A 7855-nucleotide genomic window follows, 5' to 3' on the forward strand; every position below is an offset into this window, starting at 1 on the left:
CGAAATGAAAGAACCCACATCCTAGGTAATAAACTTCTGCCCGGAAGATGCGTCCTTACAGATCAAAACTTTTTAACCTGAACATCACAAAAAGATGACTTAGAAAAAGTTTTGTACAGCATGGACTAAAAATTATAATTCAACTGCAAACAGATCGAAGTTTCAATGTATACGATATAAACCAAACACAAAATCATTGCACAAAGAGCCCATTTAATACCAGATAAAAGAATTTTAATTAAGACACTTACATTTTTAATTTTCCAACATCTGTAGACGTGGAAGGATTGGAACTTTGATTCATTTCATGTTCACTAACGGTATCCAATCCTCGGACACGTGCAGATTCTGCAGTCCTGTCTGATTTCTTTTTATTCAATCGCTGGGCTTGAATCCAAATCAAAACTATATATCCAAACTGAATGACGACTTCTTGCCACATGACAGATAGTACGGATGTGTTTATGAAAGCATGCTAACATGACAGTTTGGCAAATATGCGCCACAAACGATCAACAATCCACACATTTCTCCCAAAGTAAGGTAAAATGGTTATCAACACAAATAAATAATAAAAATGTACAAATCTGATTGCTTCATTGTCAACCTAACTCCATTCCAACAAAATGAGGCGAAAGACACGTTGGGCTAAGGAATTCTCGCATCTTCAGACCTAAGCAACTTAAGTAATAAGCAACAACTTATGACAAATAAAATAAAATGTTAATAGGTAGCCAAATTAATGAACCTATCATCCAGGAATATAATCAAACATTTTATGCTCAAACGAAGGAGTACATACTTTACCTATCACCCAATGCAACTGTGTACAGACCACTTTCCCTGATGACCATTTTCACTTGGAACGCTATAAATTGGCTACGTATTTCGAATAAAGAATGCATTTGATGTCTTTAGGGAAAAGTGATGGGTTCTGGAGTACATTTCTTCAGAGTGATTCCTCCTCCATTATGCAGTCACCAAAAACGATGCATAACACATTCTGCAGTCGTATAACGAATTATGCAACCATTTTCTCCACTGCATAACAAATTATGCATTTGGATAACAAAATTATGCATCTATAACAAGTTATATTACCATTTTTTTGGTTGATTTTAGCCGTACATATAAAAAATTGATGCATAATGCAGTATATATCCATATTACAGATGCATATCAGGTTATGCATTTATTTTCTCGATGCATAATGCATTATGTAGCCATATTTTCTGACGCATAACAGGTTATGCAGGTTTTCTGGACTGCATAACAAGTTATGCAACAAATTTTGTAGATGCATAACAGGTTATGCATCCATTTTCACGAATGCATAACATGTTATGCAGACAGTTTCTCGACTGAATGACATGTTATGCAGTCATAACCACATGATCATCTTCTTTCATGTTTCATTAACTGCCACGCAAACCATTATCTTTCAGTTATTCGGGGGCTCTTGGTCAAAATCATGTATTTACACCATCATCTTCTTTCATGTATTTACACCATCATCTGCAATTAAACCTTCTTCACAACTCATCCAGTATTGCTTACTCCAACTCAATTCATGGCTCGGAGTTTCATAAAAATATGAAATTAATTTCAAAATCTTCATTGAAAACAAGTTTTGATCATAAATCTATGATGACCAAACCGTGTTCTACAAACGCATTTAGGGATTTTTGCTGCTACCATTAATAACAGTAGTGAATTGAAATTGTAATGAAGAGAATTGATAGTAAGAGGGTTCGTCGTTAATTCGAAGAAGAAGACGATTTGGTGCTTCTGTTGAGATCAATCGAATTTAGGCATGAATTTGTTCTCGAAATCAATCGAGTCTCTCCCTTTTTCTGAAATCTAGGTATAGTGGAGAAGAAGAAGAAGAAAAAAAGACGAAAAAGAAGAAGGAAAAAAAAAGACAGAAACAGAAACAAAATTTTATATATTTTGGGTTTGAGAATAATTTTCTTCCAGAATTTGGGTGCGCGCCTGTAATTTTTGGAGCGTGGGTTTCACAGTAGAAACTAGGGTTGTCAACGGTAGCTATCGAAACGGATAATTGCTATACCGTATCCGTTACCGTTAATTTAATCGGATATCCGTTATCCGATAAAATCCGACGGATATTGAAATTTTTATTCGCTATCCGTTCCGTTAAGAGTAACGGATATTCGATAATATCCTTTAATTATCCGTTTCCGATAATAAATTAAAAAACAGTTAAAATGTTGAAATGAAAAGAGAAGAACAACTCTGCAGATCTTTTTCTTACAAAAAGAAATGAAAAGAACAACTGAAAAAACAGAGTATCTGTTCTGCTGTTCATTCAAAAAAAAAAAACAAGGATATACAAAAAGTTGAAATTCCTTTTCCTGATCTTATGACACATTTATGCCTTCCTCCGATCCTTTTTTTCTACTTCCACTCTATCCCCTCCTTATAAACATACCTTCAAAACCATGAAATAGGTTAGTTTGTAGTAAACTGAAAATTGTAGTAAATGAATAAAACACAACAATTGATCTTATCAATTGTAGTAAACTAACTAAATTACATGATCCAAACAAAAACACAATATACAGTTTGCCAAGAGTCAGAAGACCACTTCATGCGCATTTCAATCCATCTAAAAAACCAAACAAATCTCATGTTTACAACGGCATAGATCACCATTCAATTACCAAATCCCTTCTAATTTTTATAGATCAGCGATGTAACTGAAACAGAACCCTATATCCTAATTCAAACAATAAAAATAAAATCAATTCTCATGGCAAAGAAGAAACTAAAACTCATCCAAGATATATGAACCAATTCAGACATACAGTTCTAGGTTATACAGGCAACTCATTAATTCAACATGCAAGGGATGCAAAATTACATGATCCAAATGAAGTCAGAGCCTCGTACCTGCAGTACATGCAAGGGATGCAAAATTCAAAAAGATATTATCTGCACTGACTGAGAACTTCAGCTAAGCTTGTTCATCGTCATCGTCTGAAATAACAAACAAACAAAAAAAAAATCATTTGCGAGACAAGGATGTTTATAAATGATTCACCAATATAAGTTAGAGATAAACCTATAAGATCAGGCAACCAATCATTTAAGCAAAGCAAGGCTTGAACAGCTTCTGGAGCTAGTGAACTCCTATGTGTTGTAAGTACCCTACCGTCGTCGCTAAAGGTAGATTCTGATGCTACAGTTGACACCGGAACAGCCAAGACATCTCGAGCAATTTTGGAAAGTATTGGGTGCGTAGGGGCATGATTCTTCCACCACGTCAATAAATCAAAATGTGTTTCATCATCAACTTCTTCAAGCAATGGTTCATCTAAGTACTTCTGCAACTCTGACTTATGAATATCAACAACACAATCTTGCATCATGTACTCTTTGAATTCAAGTTGAATTTCATATTTTGAAGGAGCTTGAGTATTCTCATGGTTAGATGACTGTGTTCTACTGGTAGAGGAGTTGATAAAATAGTCAGGAACAAAACCACTTGAAGACTCATAAGCTGAGAAAAGAGTATCCAATTCTTCACGAAAAACCTCCATTTTAGATCTACATAGCATTTCACCATATAATTTCTTGTAAGTAAACTCTACCAACCGCGCCTTATACCGTGGATCTAAAACCATCCCAATACTCATCAACAAATTACTTGTACTCCAATATTTGTCAAACTTCTTTCTCATTTCCTTTGTCATTTCTCTAATATAACTGTGGGTACTCCTTTCCCATGTTTGAATGTTGAAGTTAATTTGAAAAACACTTAGAAAGTACATGTTGGTTGTTGGATATTTAACCCCTGAAAATTTCTTTGTGATATCATAAAACACTTCCAAACACTTGCAGATAACTATGCCTTGTTCCCACTCTTCTGAATTCGGTAAATACTTGAAACTATTATCTAAATCTGCTAAACGCATAAATCCTTGGCGCAACTCAATAACACTCTTTAGCATCAGATAAGTAGAGTTCCATCTATTGTCTACATCAATAGATACATACCGTATAGGAAGCCTCATTTGCAGCAATGCACTTTCAAATTTTTCTTGTCTACCTTGTGAAGACCTGACATACTTGACACATTCACGAATCCTTGCTATAAAGCCTGCAGCTACTGTCATTCCATCTTGCACAACTAAATGTAATATATGACAACTGCACCGCATTTGAAACATGATCCCTTCAAGAACCAAATATCCCTTACTATTAAGCCATCCCTTGATTCTATCCATCATCACATTATTAGCAGAAAGATTATCAGCAGCCAAAGCAAACCATTTATTATCCACATTCCACTCCAAAGCTATGCTTTTAACCGCTTCTGCCAAAGCTTCACCCGTATGTGGACATGGCACCAAAACATATGCAAGTGTTTTCTTATGCAACTTCCAATCATCATCTATATAATGACATGTAACACAACAATAACCATCCCGTGTATGTTTAGATGTCCACATATCAGTCGTGAAACTGCATCTAGAAGTCAATGAATCTAAAGTCCCTTGTAACTCAGCTTTAAACACAGCATAAATCTTCATAATGTCCTCTCGAGTTGTATTCCTCCCAAGTATCTTGGCCGACGGGTTGAGAGACTTCACAAACTCTCGAAAATATGGATAGGTAACCAAATTAAAAGGTAAGTCATGCTTTGTAATCATTTTAGCAAGAAGGTCTCTGGAAACTTCAGGATTAAATTTCCAATTAGCTAATTTTGTACCTTGGTTACCTGTAATCACGGTACTTATTTTTCTCTGGCCAGGTTTATTCTCAGGTTTTTTCTTGCAGACTTTTAAATGGTTCCTCAAGTGGCTTGTTCCTTTTGTACTCCGCGCAGGAGTTTTAAACTGACAGTGATCACATACTGCCATCATTTCATCCACCACCTTCCCATCTGGCAAAGTCTTCTTCTCAGGTACCATTTTAAATTCATCCCATACTGCTGATCTTAATGCACGTAGTTTTTTCACTCCCTCACTTGTGTGTACAGTACCCCCTGTAGTATTGTCTGCTTCTGATTCTGAATGGGGATTCTCTGCTTCTAGTTCTGGTTGGGGATTATCTGCTTCTGGTTCTAGATGGGGACGTTTTCTCAATGATGATGCACTTGCTTCATTGTTCTGGGTGCAGGAATTGGATGTGTCAACATTATTGGATGCTATATTTGACATTGACACTGACCTACAGTAAAAACAACAAAGAATAAAGGAACAACTCAATTATGAGTAAATCAAAACATCTAAACACAGATAGAGGATCAGATAAACAAGGTTTGAAATGTTGAAACAAATAAATTTAATTGACTTCTCAATCACTAGCAGAAACAAATTAGGCTTCAAATAAATTTCATAAACATCAATATGACTTCTCAATCCACAAATCACCATACCCAATCCATCAAATAAATTTAAGTGACTTCTCAATCCACAAATCACCATACCCAATCTTTAATTTCTTCTTGTTTATCACTAAATCACAACTTTAATAAAATCCAAAACCCTAGCTTAAGAGATTCGAGTGAAAGATTGAATACCTTACTGTAAAAACACCTGCTCAAACATCTGAATGATTGGTGAGATAGAGAAAACTTTGTTAGAGAGAATTTCACTTGAATCAATCCCTAAAATTCGAAAGTAAGGAACAATTGTTAACAAAATGTAAATCAAACAACAATCCTATGATTAAATCAAACAAAGTAAGAGATAAACTTACTGTGTTGGCTTTGGAGGATGAGATGTTGATGAATTGGGAAAAAATCAAATCTTCTTTGAGACTCAGAACAGGAAACCAGTCGCTCTATTCTTAGAGTCTCAGTCTTAGACTCTTACTAGAATTTCTTCAATAGGGTTACGGCTTACGGGTATATGTATATTACATATATACCCTCGCTATCGGATACGGATAATTATCCGTCGGATACTAACACAACCGAATCCGTTACATTAATAGGTGATTATCCGATATGATTATCCGACACCGATACCGATATCCGAAACTTCGGATAATATCCTAACGATTCAAACGAACTCGAACGGATAATGGATATTCGGGTATCCATTGACAGCCCTAGGTGCAGCAAAAACGAAGTAAATTTAGTTTCGTTAACTACCAAAAGTAAAAGAATAATTTTTGTATTTAATAAAAAAGGAAAAAAATATTAAACATATATTTATAGTATTTAATTAAAGAGTCAAAGTCCAACCTCCACTTTATATCCCTTTCTCATGCTTTCTCTCTCTCTAACCTCTCTCTCCTTTATCTCACATGAACCTTTCATATTCAAGAAAAGTGGTTTATACTTCATCCCAATCAAAGGTAGTCAAATTTCCAAATAAGTTTTTTGAATTTTTTATCTTGTTAGGGTTTAAGAATTTAGGTTATTCTATCGTGATACTGACCATATCCCTTATTAGAGAAGCTTTGCTTGATTCCGAAAGATCTGTTGATTACGGAACTTTCTTAATGTTTGATGATAGTTAGTGAAAGAATCCACAGTCTCTGCAACTATTTCACGAATCGAAAGAGTTATTTAATTTAGATCTAATGTTTGATTTGGAGTTTGTTACTTTACATAAACATTTTCGGTGCTTCTTTCGAGTTGACAATGTTAACCTTGATTTTTTTTCCATTCATTGGTGAATCAAGTTTATGAAAATTGTTAATTTTCACGGAATAAGTGCATAATGCTTGGGCATGTTTTCATCCTAAGGTAACTTTCATATCCCACCTATTATGTTTTATGTATGTAATTTCTTTTTTCTTTTTTTGGTTATGATTTTAGTATGTATAGATATTAAGAATGATTCTTGATCATGAGAATAATTATTTTCCTTGAACATTGAATTTGCAGAAGTATTTCCTTAAAAAAAATAGAGGAGTTGTAGGAGCAGAAGAAGATCTGCCCAAGAGAAGAAGAATATTGAGATGAAGTTTAGTTTCCGGTTTTCTCTCTTTTCTTTCCTAAATTATGATTTGTTTTTTTCCTTATAATTCATCATTACGTATTATGTATTGTATTAAGCAAATTAAATTTGTGTACTGAATTTTTATAGCAATAAAATCTATGTAACAAATGAAAGAAATTATTTTCTTCTTAACTTTTTTTATCACTTGTATTCATTGAACGATTTAGAAAATTACTGTATATTATCGCAAAGATCAATAACAAAAACCAAAATAGGAAACAAAATCATATAAAATAAAATAAAAATACAACAACAAAAACCAAAATAGGAAACAAAATCATACAAAATAATGGCGCACTGTACTTAAGGTGTGGCAATAACTTTTTGTCACACATGCCGCAGTGTACTTAAGATTTAGCCACATGAAACAGGGATTCTTGCCATACTTTTCACATGTTGCAATATCCAATTTTCTTGTAGTGTATCTCCATCTTCATTTATTTGTGGAAAAATCAGATTTATCTAGAGAAAGCAATGTCCCAGCACAAGAGTGCATCTAAATTTTTTCCAGAACCAAAGGTATGACAGATCAACTATCATTGCAAAACTAATGAAACCAGTAAATTCACCATTAAAAATCATAGTACATTATTTTCTTGGGTGTGCCCAATTTTGGTTTTGCATACATTTGTATACTTCTAAACAATTTCACATCACTCTAAACAATAAACCCAATTAAAATAACAAGAAAAATAGAAAGGATAATGGAAAGAACAAAAATCAAACTAGCTACTTCATCTTCTTACGAATGGAAAGAAAATAACAATCTTGCTACTTGAACAGCGTAGTAACAGCTGTTTAACAGCTGATCCGACGTAGCATGTTATGTGGCGTACTGAAGTGGCCACTCCTCCTAACACGTCATCAAATCAGCT

This window comes from Papaver somniferum, chromosome 1, assembly GCF_003573695.1.
Source record: "Papaver somniferum cultivar HN1 chromosome 1, ASM357369v1, whole genome shotgun sequence".
NCBI lineage: Eukaryota > Viridiplantae > Streptophyta > Magnoliopsida > Ranunculales > Papaveraceae > Papaver > Papaver somniferum.